The sequence below is a fragment of the Phocoena sinus genome, chromosome 8 (assembly GCF_008692025.1).
Source record: "Phocoena sinus isolate mPhoSin1 chromosome 8, mPhoSin1.pri, whole genome shotgun sequence".
Lineage (NCBI taxonomy): Eukaryota > Metazoa > Chordata > Mammalia > Artiodactyla > Phocoenidae > Phocoena > Phocoena sinus.
The window spans coordinates 30577022-30590921 of NC_045770.1; positions in this window are offsets into that span (position 1 = coordinate 30577022).

Below are 13900 nucleotides of genomic sequence, written 5' to 3' on the forward strand. Positions count from 1 at the left end.
GTTAAACCATAACCAAAATAGGCTTAAGTGAAATATTATTTATTCAAAAAAATGTTTGGACTTCTGTGTGTCCTTCTTTTCCTGGGTATTTTGAAAGAAAATTATAAGGTAAGCAAATGTTTGCAGAAGTTCAAACTCCTGTCTCTTTAGAGACAGAGACTAAAGACCTTTTGAGACCTTCTCAGTCCTGTGATTCTATGACATTTCATCAAATCAAGAGCATGATTAAACCTGAAGAGCTATAATAAAAAACAAACTTTAGGTGTAATTATAATATCCAAAAGTGCCTGCTTGGTCTCTTTTGCTGCTGCTTCTTGTATTTTCAACTGTTTCAAACTGCAAATTAGCATTTTTTAAAAGATCCTGGGTTCCCAAGGGGAAAAAAGTAAATGCTTCTGAATTCAGAGCACAATTCTGGTTCCAAGTCAATATTTTTGTTGCTGCTATAATTTATTTGACACAGTGTATATTTTCTAAACGGTTCTCTGCAGTTTGTATTAGATCTTATGGGACTAGGAAATCAAAGATGAGTGAAATATGATTTCTGCTTTTAGAGACCTCATAATATAATGTGGGAAACAGAAATACAATAAATAACCTAAATGAAAGGGACTAAGTACTGAAATGGAGTTATATGAAAATGCCACCTAATAAAAATTCTTATTTAAGACACGAAAAAATAGAGCCACTGAAAATATTCAGCATTGTTCTTTGTAGTACTATCATATCCTGTTATCCTGATGGAAATGTGGCAATGGCAACTATATCAAACCTCTATGGAGACAAACAACAAAACTACGTGATTGATAATAATGCCAAATGATGCCAAATAGTCTCTGAGCAAAAAGTTGGAGTATAATTCCTTAAGGGCTACCAGCCAGGTGTTAAGATTATTTTGCAATGTAAGCCAGAGGATCGCTTCAGTGTTCAAGAGGTCAAATAGGATTAGAAGATACAAAATAGAGATGGCGGAAGAGTAAGATGCGGAGATCACCTTCCTCCCCACAGATACAGCAGAAATACATCTACACGTGGAACAACTCCTACAGAACACCTACTGAACGCTGGCAGAAGACCTCAGACTTCCCAAAAGGCAAGAAACTCCCCACGTACCTGGGTAGGGCAAAAGAAAAAAGAATAAACAGAGGCAAAAGGATAGGGGTGGGACCTGCACCAGTGGGAGGGAGCTGTGAAGGAGGAAAGGTTTCCACACACTAGGAAGCCCCTTCGCGGGCAGAGACTGCGGGTGGTGGAGGGGGAAAGCTTCGGAGCCTCGGAGGAGAGCATAGTACAGGGGTGCGGAGGGCAAAGCGGAGAGATTCCCACACAGACGATCGGTGCTGACTGGCACTCACCAGCCCAAGAGGCTTGTCTGCTCACCCACCAGGGCAGGCGGGGCTGGGAGCTGAGGCCCCGGCTTCAGTCAGAGCGCAGGGAGAGGACTGGGGTTGGCAGCGTGAAAACAGCCTGCACGGGGTTAGTGCACCACGGCTAGCCAGAAGGCAGTCCGGGGAAAAGCCTGGACCTGCCAAAGAGGCAAGAGACTTTTTCTTCCCTCTTTGTTTCCTGGTGCACGAGGAGAGGGGATTAAGAGCGCTGTTTAAAGGAGCTCCAGAGACGGGCGCGAGCCGCGGCTAAAAGCGCGGACCCCAGAGAGGGGCATGAGACACTAAGGCTGCTGCTGCCGCCACCAAGAAGCCTGTGTGCGAGCACAGGTCACTATCCACACCCCCCTTCTGGGGAGCCTGTGCTGCCCGCCACTGCCAGGGTCCCGGGATCCAAGGACAACTTCCCCAGGAGAGCGCATGGCACGCCTCAGGCTGGTGCAATGTCACGCCAGCCTCTGCCACCGCAGCCTCGCCCCGCACTCCGTACCCCTCCCTCCCCCCGGCCTGAGTGAGCCAGAGTCCCCGAAGCAGCTGCTCCTTTAACCCTGTCCTGTCTGAGCGAAGAACAGACACCGTCCGACGACCTACAAGCAGAGGTGCGGCCAAATCAAAGCTGAGCCCAGGGAGCTGTGAGAACAAAGAAGAGAAAGGGAAATCTCTCCCAGCAGCCTCAGAAGCAGTGGATTAAAGCTCCACAATCAACTTGATGTACCCTGCATCTGTGGAATACCTGAATAGACAAGGAATGATCCCAAATTGAGGAGGTGGACTTTGAGAGCAAGATTTATGATTATTTCCCCTTTTCCTCTTTTTGTGAGTGTGTATGTGTATGCTTCTGTGTGAGATTTTGTCTATATAGCTTTGCTTCCACCATTTGTCCTAGGATTCTATTCGTCCTTTTTTTCTTAATAATTATTTTTTATTTTAATTATTTTATTTTATCGTGCTTTATTTTACTTTATCTTCTTTCTTTCTTTCTTTCTTTCTTTCCTTCTTTCTTTCTTTCCTTCCCTCCTTTAGACAACGAATCATCCCAAATTGAGGAGGTGGACTTTGAGAGCAAGATTTATTATTTTTTCCCCTTTTCCTCTTTGTGAGTGTGTATGTGTATGCTTCTGTGTGAGATTTTGTCTGTATAGCTTTGCTTCCACCATTTGTCCTAGAGTTCTATCTGTCCATTATTTTTCTTAATAATTATTTTTTATTTTAATAACTTTATTTTATTTTATCTAACTTTATTTTATTTTACTTTATCTTTTCTTTACTTCTTTTTTTCCTTCCTTCCCTCCTTCCTTCCTTCCTTCCTCCCTCCCTCCCTCCTCTCTTTCTTTCTTTCTACTTCTACTAATTCTTTCCTTCTACTTTTTCTCCCTTTTACTCTGAGCCATGTGGATGAAAGGCTCTTGGTGCTGCAGCCAGGAGTCAGTGCTGTGCCTCTGAGGTGAGAGAGCCAACTTCAGGACACTGGACCACAAGAGACCTCCCAGCTCCACATAATATCAAATGGCGAAAATCTCCCAGAGATCTCCATCTCAACACCAACACCCAGCTTCACTCAACGACCAGCAAGCTACAGTGCTGGACACCCTATGCCAAACAACTAGCAAGACAGGAACACAACCCCACCCATTAGCAGAGAGGCTGCCTAAAATCATAATAAGGCCACAGACACCCCAAAACACACCACCAGACGTGGACCTGCCCACCAGAAAGACAAGATCCAGCCTCATCCACCAGAACACAGGCAATAGTCCCCTCAACCAGGAAGCCTACACAACCCACTGAACCAACCTTAGCCATTGGGGACAGTCACCAAAAACAACGGGAACTACGAACCTGCAGCCTGCAAAAAGGAGACCCCAAACACAGTAAGATAAGTAAAATGAGAAGACAGAAAAGCACACAGCAGATGAAGGAGCAAGATAAAAACCCACCAGACCTAACAAATGAAGAGGAAATAGGCAGTCTACCTGAAAAAGAATTCAGAATAATGGTAGTAAAGATGATCCAAAATCTTGGAAATAGAACAGACAAAATGCAAGAAATATTTAACAAGGACCTAGAAGAACTAAAGATGAAACAGGCAATGATGAACAACACAATAAATGAAATTAAAAATACTCTAGATGGGATGAATAGCAGAATAACTGACGCAGAAGAACGGATAAGTGACCTGGAAGATAAAATAGTGGAAATAACTGCTGCAGAGCAGAATAAAGAAAAAAGAATGAAAAGAACTGAGGAGAGTCTCAGAGACCTCTGGGACAACATTAAACGCACCAACATTTGAATTATAGGGGTCCCAGAAGAAGAAGAGAAGAAGAAATGGACTGAGAAAATATTTGAAGTGATTATAGCTGAAAACTTCCCTAATATGGGAAAGGAAATAGTTAATCAAGTTGAGGAAGAACAGAGAGTCCCATACAGGATAAATCCAAGGAGAAACATGACAAGACACATATTAACCAAACTGTCAAAAATTAAATACAAAGAAAACATATTAAAAGCAGCAAGGGAAAAACAACAAATAACACACAAAGGAATCCCCATAAGGTTAACAGCTGATTTCTCAGCACAAACTCTGCAAGCCAGAAGGGAATGGCAGGACATATTTAAAGTGACGAAGGAGAAAAACCTGCAACCAAGATTACTCTACCCAGCAAGGATCTCATTCAAATTTGATGGAGAGATTAAAACTATACAGACAAGCAAAAGCTGAGAGAGTTCAGCACCACCAAACCAGCTTTACAACAAATGCTAAAGGAACTTCTCTAGGCAAGAAACACAAGAGAAGGAAAAGACCTACAATAACGAACCCAAAACAATTAAGAAAATGGGAATAGGAACATACATATCGATAATTACCTTAAAAGTAAATGGACTAAATGTTCCCACCAAAAGACACAGATTGGCTGAATGGATACAAAAAAAAAGACCCATATATATGCTGTCTACAAGAGACCCACTTCAAACCTAGAGAGACATACAGACTGAAAGTAAGGGGAGGGAAAAAGATATTCCATGCAAACGGAAACCAAAAGAAAGCTGGAGTAGCAATTCTCATATCAGACAAAATAGACTTTAAAATAAAGACTATTAGAAGAGACAAAGAAGGACACTACATAATGATCAAGGGATCGATCCAAGAAGAAGATATAACAATTGTAAATATTTATGCACCCAATATAGAAGCACCTCAATACATAAGGCAAATACTAACAGCCATAAAAGGGGAAATCGACGGTAACACATTCATAGTAGGGGACTTTAACACCCACTTTCACCAATGGACAGATCATCCAAAATGAAAATAAATAAGGAAACACAAGCTTTAATATACATTAAACAAGATGGACTTAATTGATATTTATAGGACATTCCATCCAAAAACCTCAGAATACACATTTTTCTCAAGTGTTCATGGAACATTCTCCAGGATAGACCATATCTTGGGTCACAAATAAAGCCTTGGTAAATTGAAGAAAATTGAAATCATATCAAGTATCTTTTCCGACCACAACGCTATGAGACTAGATATCAATTACAGGAAAAGACCTATATAAAATACAAACACATGGAGGATAAACAATACACTACTTAATAACGAAGTGATCACTGAAGAAATCAAAAAGGAAATAAAAAAATACCTAGAAAAAAATGACAATGGAGACACGATGACCCAAAACCAATGGGATGCAGCAAAAGCAGTTCTAAGAGGGAAGTTTATAGCAATACAATCCTACCTTAAGAAACAGGAAACATCTCAAATAAACAACCTAACCTTGCATCTAAAGCAATTAGAGAAAGAAGAAGAAAAAAACCCCAAAGTTAGCAGAAGGAAAGAAATCATAAAAGTCAGATAATAAATAAATAAAAAAGAAATGAAGGAAACGATAGCAAAGATCAATAAAACTAAAAGCTGGTTCTTTGAGAAGATAAACAAAATTGATAAACCATTAGCCAGACTCATCAAGAAACAAAGGGAGAAGACTCAAATCAATACAATTAGAAATGAAAAAGGAGAAGTAACAACTGACACTGCAGAAATACAAAAGATCATGAGAGATTACTACAAGCAACTCTATGCCAATAAAATGGACAACCTGGAAGAAATAGACAAATTCTTAGAAATGCACAACTGCCAAGACCGAATCAGGAAGAAATAGAAAATATGAACAGACCAATCACAAGCACTGATATTGAAACTGTGATTAAAAATCTTCCAACAAACAAAAGCCCAGGACCAGATGGCTTCGCAGGCAAATTCTATCAAACATTTAGAGAAGAGCTAACACCTATCCTTCTCAAACTCTTCCAAAATATAGCAGAGGGAGGAACACTCCCAAACTCATTCTACGAGGCCACCATCACCTTGATACCAAAACCAGACAAGGATGTCACAAAGAAAGAAAACTACAGGCCAATATCACTGATGAACATAGATGCAAAAATCCTCAACAAAACACTAGCAAACAGAATCCAACAGCACATTAAAAGGATCATACACCATGATCAAGTGGGGTTTATTCCAGGAATGCAAGGATTCCTCAATGTACACAAATCAATCAACGTGATACACCATATTAACGAATTGAAGGAGAAAAACCATATGATCATCTCAATAGATGCAGAGAAAGCTTTTGACAATATTCAACACCCATTTATGATAAAAACCCTGCAGAAAGTAGGCATAGAGGGAACTTTCCTCAACATAATAAAGGCCATATATGACAAACCCACAACCAACATTGTCCTCAATGGTGAAAAACTGAAAGCATTTCCACTAAGATCAGGAAAAAGACAAGGTTGCCCACTCTCACCATTCTTATTCAACATAGTTTTGGAAGTTTTAGCCACAGCAATCAGAGAAGAAAAGGAAATAAAAGGAATCCAAAATGGAAAAGAAGAAGTGAAACTGTCACTGTTTACAGATGACATGATACTCTGCATAGAGAATCCTAAAGCTGCTAGCAGAAAACTACTAGAGCTAATCAATGAATTTGGTAAAGTAGCAGGATACAAAATTAATGCACAGAAATCTCTGGCATTCCTATACACTAATGATGAAAAATCTGAATGTGAAATCAAGAAAACACTCCCATTTACCATTGCAACAAAAAGAATAAAATATCTAGGAATAAACCTACCTAAGGAGACAAAAGACCTGTATGCAGAAAATTATAAGACACTGATGAAGGAAATTAAAATGATACACATAGATAGAGAGATATACCATGTTCTTGGATTGGAAGAATCAACATTGTGAAAATGACTCTACTACCCAAAGCAATCTACAGATTGAATGCAATCCCTATCAAACTACCACTGGCAATTTTCACAGAACTAGAACAAAAAATTTCACAATTTGTATGGAAACACAAAGGACCCCGAATAGCCAAAGCAATCTTGAGAGCGAAAAACGGAGCTGGAGGAATCAGGCTCCCTGACTTCAGACTATACTACAAAACTACAGTAATCAAGACAGTAATGTACTGGCACAAAAACAGAAAGATAGATCAGTGGAAAAGGATAGAAAGCCCAGAGATAAACCCATGCACATATGGTCACCTTATCTTTGATAAAGGAGGCAGGAATGTACAGTCGAGAAAGGACAGCCTCTTTAATAAGTGGTGATGGGAAAACTGGACAGGTACATGTAAAAGTATGACATTAGATCACTCCCTAACACCATACACAAAAATAAGCTCAAAATGGATTAAAGACCTAAATATAAGGCCAGAAACTGTCAAATTCTTAGAGGAAAACATAAACCGAACATTCTATGACATAAATCACAGCAAGATCCCTTTTGACCTATTTCCTAGAGACATGGAAATAAAAACAAAAATAAACAAATGGGGCCTAATGAAACTTAAAAAGCTTTTGTACAGCAAAGGAAACCATAAACAAGGTCAAAAGACAACCCTCAGAATGGGAGGAAATATTTGCAAATGAAGCAACTGACAAAGGATTAATCTCCAAAATTTACAAGCAGCTTATGCAGCTCAATAACAAGAAAACAAACAACTCAATCCAAAAATGGGCAGAAGACCTAAATAGACATTTCTTCAAAGAAGATATACAGATTGCCAACAAACATGAAAGAATGCTCAACATCATTCATCATTAGAGAAATGCAAATCAAAGCTACAATGAGATATCATCTCACACCGGTCAGAATGGCCATCATCAAAAAATCTAGAAACAATAAATGCTGGAGAGAGTGTGGAGAAAAGGGAACACTCTTGCACTGCTGGTGGGAATGTAAATTGATACAGCCACTATGGAGAACTGTATGGAAGTTCCTTAAAAAACTACAAAAACTACAAAAACTCTCACTTTTGGAGTGGCTGTAATGTGGTGGGTTGATGGCTACAGCATCCTTTGTTTACTGATATGGCAGACAATATGTTCTATTCATACTTTCATGACCTTGACATTTTTGAAATTATAGGCAGTTATTTTATAGAATGTTCTTCAATTTGAATTTGTGTTTTTGGTCAGACTATCACAGAAACTATTGGGTGAGATATAGTGTCCGTTTAATCCCATTACAGGTGATGGTAATTTTTTTCCTGAGTAATACACATTTTGTGAGATGATACTTTGTAGCCATGTAAAAATCCCCTCCTTCCCTCCATTTCACCCACTAGTTTTAGCAACCCTTGATGTTTCTTGCCTGAATCAATTATCACTAAGATGGTTTCTAAATGGCTATTTTTCTAAAGTCATTGTTTTTTTCCACGATTATTTGTTAGTTGGTTTTCTACTGGAAGGAAGAGATTTCTCTTCTCTTCATTATTAGTTTGTTTAGTTCATAGTCTATCATAGGTTCCTATTTTATTTAATGGACTGTAACCTATTACTATCATTATGTATTTTGATGCTAAGCAGCATCCCAGATTAGGCCAGAGGGGCCCAACAAGCTAGCTGTGTTCTTTTGACAGGCCTCCATCGTTATTTGAGAACTTCCTTGCTACCTGACACCACACGATGTTCTGGGTTCATATTTTCATTTTCCTCCCCCAGCTCTAGAATCTGCCATTTCTGAGAAGTCCTGGTGCTTTTTAGTCGAGGTAGCATTTGGAAAACAAAATCTGGCTGCAAAGTATGCATGTTATAGCTGGTGTATCCCTGTTCCTAGGCTCTCTCAGTGGACACTGATAGGAAATACATATATGTATACAAGTACACACATGCTTGCACATTTGGCTCCATATTTATTTCTGTGTCTTATGAGTTTACACCAATACCATCATTCCCATTTGCTCAGGCTTCATTCATTGTAGCTTCCCTCCTGTCTGTAGCTGTTCTCTTTTCTAATGGTGAGAAACTTGGCTCCTGTTATCTTAGTCCTCGAGGTGTAGTCAATCTCTTGATCCTGCCTCACATACACACACCCTGACCCCTTCTCAAGCTTGCCTTCTCCAAGTTACCAACCCCATTTGGCCTAATTTAATGGTTTTTTGATAAGAAAGGGAGGGAGGGAAAGAGGGAAGGAGGGAGGGAGTGAGGAAGGAAGGAAGGAAGGAAGGGAAGAGGGGAGAAAGAGAGAGGGAAACAGGGAAGAGGAGGATGGAAGAAGAAAGAAAAGAAGGAAGACAATAGGTTATTTTTTAATGGTGGGGAGGGTTGGGGAGAGAAGAGCAAAAGCCAGTTCAACAGCTAGAGAAAGAGGCAAGTGGATGCCATGTTCAAGGTTAAAGGGTCCTCAAGGCTGCCCTATTTCTCTTCTCCATCTACTCTCTCCGTAGGTAATATCTAGTCTTGTAGCTTCACCATCACCTATACTTAATGCCTCCCAAATTTTTATCTCCAGTCTCAACCTTTCTCCTAACTCCAGCTTTACAACCCACTGCCTTCCTGAAATCATATGTAACCGATCCGACACAGAACTCTTGACTTCCCTTGCTCACAAATTCACACCTCCCGTCGTCTTTCTTGTCTCGTAAAAAATAATAATTGATATTCACTGAGTGCTTAGTATGTGTCTGACACAGTTCCAATAGCTTTAAATGCCCCAACATTTAATCCTCACAACATTTCTGGAAGGGATGTATTATTACCATCTTTCCTATTTTCCAGATGAGGAAAGTGAGGCACAGAGCAATTTGTGCTGCAGGCTGTGTCAGTGACCCTCTCAGAGTCCTTTAGCCTACATCAGAGGTTACCTACAGTCAATTCCTACCTCTTTCTGAGGGCATTTTCTAGTCACAGGCACATACCTGGCCCACGTGGGATAGTCTAGAGGCTTTTGAAAAGGAATGTCCCAAGAGCAACCTCAACCAATGAAGACAGTAATTACTAGATAAATAGCCCAGCTGCCCGCCCCCCTTCCTGGGACAGTTCTGAAGTACGCTCCACATAAGGTCCTCAGTGGGGCAGAACCCCAAATGCCCCCAGTGGTAAGCTTCTCATTCATGTACGCTTTATTAGCTTTCTTCCCTCCCCAGGGAAATGACACAAGAAGCCCCTCCTAGCACTTCTGGGGATCACTGCACCTAAATCGTTTCAGAGTCTGCTTTTGCAGGAGACATTAATTGCCCAAAGTCACACATACTTAGTGATGGAGTTAGGACTTAAATCCAGACATACTGCCTCAAACTTATGTTCAAAATCACCATGCTTTACTGCATTCCCTCACTATTTGCTCAGACATAATGAGATTCATTCTTGATTCGTCCATGATACATACAGGCCATCAGCAAGCCTCAGAAGCTCTCTCTCTCTCTCTGTATCCTAGATCTGATAATTTCTTCCCACCAGCAGCCCTGGAACATAAGCATATATCAGAATCTCCTGGAAGTCTTGTTAAATCATAGGTTGCTGGGCCTCCATCCCCAGAGTTTCTGATTCAGTAGGTCTTGATGGGGCCCAGGAATTTACAAATCCCCAAATGATGCTGATGTTGCTGGTCCAGGGGCCACACTTTGAGAACCCCAGTCTAACCACCATCACCTCTTGCCTGGACACCAAGCAGCCCAGCTGGTCTCCCTGCTCACACTCACACATGTCCACAGCAGCCAGTTTTCCTTTTAGACACGTTGGATGCACTGTGGTGCGTATGCTCAATCCCCTCACTCCCAGCGCCTCCCATCACATGGGGAGTCTGGTGCAGGAATCCAAGACCAGCCAAGATTCACCCTGCTGCCGCTCTGACCCCTCCATCACGCTCCCCTCGCTCACTCTGCTCTGGCCTCCTACTCGTTCCTGGCTCTTCCCCAGACACACCAGACTCTGTACCACCTAAAGGCTTTGGTAGCTACTGTTCCCTCTGCCTGGAATATTCTTCCCCCTAAATACTGATGAGACCCACTTTCTCCTTACATTTAAATCTCTGCTCAAATGCCGCCTTCTCACTTCTGCATTCCCTGAACCCAGAACAGTGCCTGGAACACACAGAGGACACTCAAAAAACATTTTCGAACATATATAAAAGAAAATAGAAGAGGAGGAAGTGGTGGGGCTGTGGTAGATCCTTCAAAGTGACTGAATTTATTTTACGTGAAGACAAAACTCTAGAGGAAACAAATGGAAATTTCAAAAGAAACTACTGGGCAAGCTATCAATTTCCAGAAATTGCTGATTCCTATACTGAAATAGGTTTATAATTTAGAGAATTGACTCATTAAAATGATTGGGCAAGTGGAACGTGTCCTAATGGGACTTTTGACATCCCACCCCTTACAGAGACTGCTATAAATACATTTACTACCCAACCTCAAAAGCTCACATTAGTGACCATTGCATTACAGGCCTGGGATTTCACAGGAATAGACAAAATGCTAACTATATTGACATGTTTGTCTCTCATGGTACGTGATCTAAGAAAAACATAACTGTTAGCCCTCTGACCCCAGCCTCCTACAACTCACCCCTCAGTGACCCCCTCCAGTCTACACTGTGTGCTTGCTCCTTTCAGAGCAGTCTTTCTGTAAATGCAAACCCAGTCATGTCATTCCTGGGAAAGAAACGCTCTAGTGGTTTCCCATCACAAACCCTTAACGTGTAGATGCCTTAGCCTGGCACACAAGGCTCCATGACGTTGCCCAGTCCACTCCTCTCCGTGCCCTTTAAATAAACCCAGCAAGCCCTCAAAAGCCCTTGCTGCTACTGTGGCTGCTCCAGACTTGCTCTGAGCATTCGGCTCACCTTCTGCCTTCTTTGTTTTGCCAACATGTTCCAGCTCTGTGCCCTGGAACCTCATTTCATTCCTGCTCTTGGACCTCAGCTTGGGGTAGGACTTGTTCTCCTGGCTTTCACCATTGCCCATGGCTCACCCAGCAAATGATTCCTGGCCTCTGCCCTGCCGATTCAGTCATCAGAACTGTGAGTGAGAGGTGTCCTCCAACAGACAGGTCTCTGCCTCCCTTTTCTGCCCCATCTCCTGGTTCTGCCCCCAAATAGACTTGTGCATAGAAATACCTTCAATTTCCTAGGAATAGATGCCTTTCAATATCTCCTCACCCCATAATCCCTCAGCTTGGAATTCTCCCCTCCCCACTTCCCTTGCCCAGTCCTCCTTCTGACCTCACCCACCTTGCTGGTGAACTCAGCTAAAGCTCCTCTCTACGGAAAGCCTACCCTGACCCCTCCTTTCCTCCATCCCACTCCCACTCTCAAGAGTGGGAAGAAAGAAGGCTGAAAGAAGGCCCAGGAAGAAACAGGCTGGCCCTCTTCTGCCCTCATCTAGACTCCGAAATACCTCTGTTACTCCACTAATTACACTGCGAGGACACTTTGAGTTTACATCTGAGTCTCTCCCTGGAGACTCTGAGACCATGGTAGATAGGAACAGGTTTTTATTTACCTTTTGTACCTCAGCACTAAGCCTAGTACCAGCATATAGACTAAATGCAAGAGTTTTCGACTGAGTAAATAAATGAAGAGTGGGCAAATGAATAAGTAAAATATGCCATTGAGTTCATCATACAGATTTTCTCAAATACAAACTTAAAAGGTACATGGATATAGTCTCTCAAAGTTTCACTGGTTTTTTTGTGGCGCAAATGTCGTACTTTTTTTAAGCATAGTTGATGTACATTATCATATAAGTATAGGTGTACAATATAGTGATTCATAATTTGTAAATTTATAGTTATTATAAAATATTGGCTACATTCCCTGTGTTATACAATATACCCTTGTAGCTTATTTTATACCTAATAGTTTGTACCTCTTAGTCCCCTACCCCTATCCTTCCCCTCCCCCTTTCTCTCTCCCCTCTCATAACCACTAGTTTGTTCTCTATATCTGAAATTTTCACTATTTTTTAAAAAATGTATGCTAGCATTAGAGGAAGATTTACATATATGGTTAGGTATAAGGCCTTACCACCTTAACACTATTGTTGTCGTTTCCCCAGGTTTTCTTTTTTGCCTTTATACTTTTCTTTAGCAGACAGAAACAAATGTGCCCAATTTTGTGTTTTCCTTTTTTGGTTAAAATTGTTCTTTTAATATTTTATACACTGCTATTTCCTTTCTAATGACAAAATTATATAACATTGAATTGTCATCACTTACATAACCGCTTCCTTATTTTTAGACATTTAGATTGTTTCCAAATTTTTGCTCTTATAGCTAAGAATAAAATAAACACTTTTGCTTTTATTCTTTTAAATTGATTTCTCACTGAAAATTCTTAGGAATATGCAATATGTCCAAAAAATATGAACCCTTTTATGGTTCTTGGTATATAGTGCCTTTTAGAAGGATTCTACCAATTTGCAATGTAAAGGCACATCTTTTTGTCACAAAGATTCAGGCCATTTCTAATATCTTACTCCAAGTTCTCAATCTTATTACAGGAGAAAACTTTAAGCTCCTAAAGTGTAAAAACAATGTCTCATATCTCTGTACTTCCAGTGCCTAAAAAATGATTGATGCTCAATAAATATTTATTGAATATGTGAATGAATGCAGGTATTCATATATATATATAAAATCTTCCCTTTTTCTTTCTCTCCTCTCCTCTCCTCTCCTTCTTTCTTTTCCTGTTCTTGGTGAAGATAAACAAGTTGGATTCTGCTTCTGCAAGGGGCTGGCAGGCCCTCTTTGAGCTTCTCATTCTCACAAGTGATGCCAGATCATTTGATCATTTTCTGTATGGTGTTCTGAAGGTAGTCTTTGGTTTCAAATACACTTTTTCTGTCTTCTATTTTTATTCCACCTGATTCTAAAATATTTTTTTACCTAGAAATTCAGAATATCAGTTAATATTATTCTCTATTCTTTTTTTTCAATGTAACTGTCTGATTTAATGTAAAAGTCAGGGTAATAAGAAAGGTATTAGAAGGCACAAAAATTAGAAACAAAAGTTAGATCTCTGGTATCAGATAGCCTAATAATTCACATAGATTATTCTAACTAATCTACAAAAATGTTAAAGCTAATAACTGCATTTAGCAAATTTGGAGAATATAGTCAACATTTAAAAATCAAGGAAGAACTATACAAGTAAATTTAAAAGTACCAGAAAGTAAAGCAAAAGTGTTTAGGGATAAGTTCAAC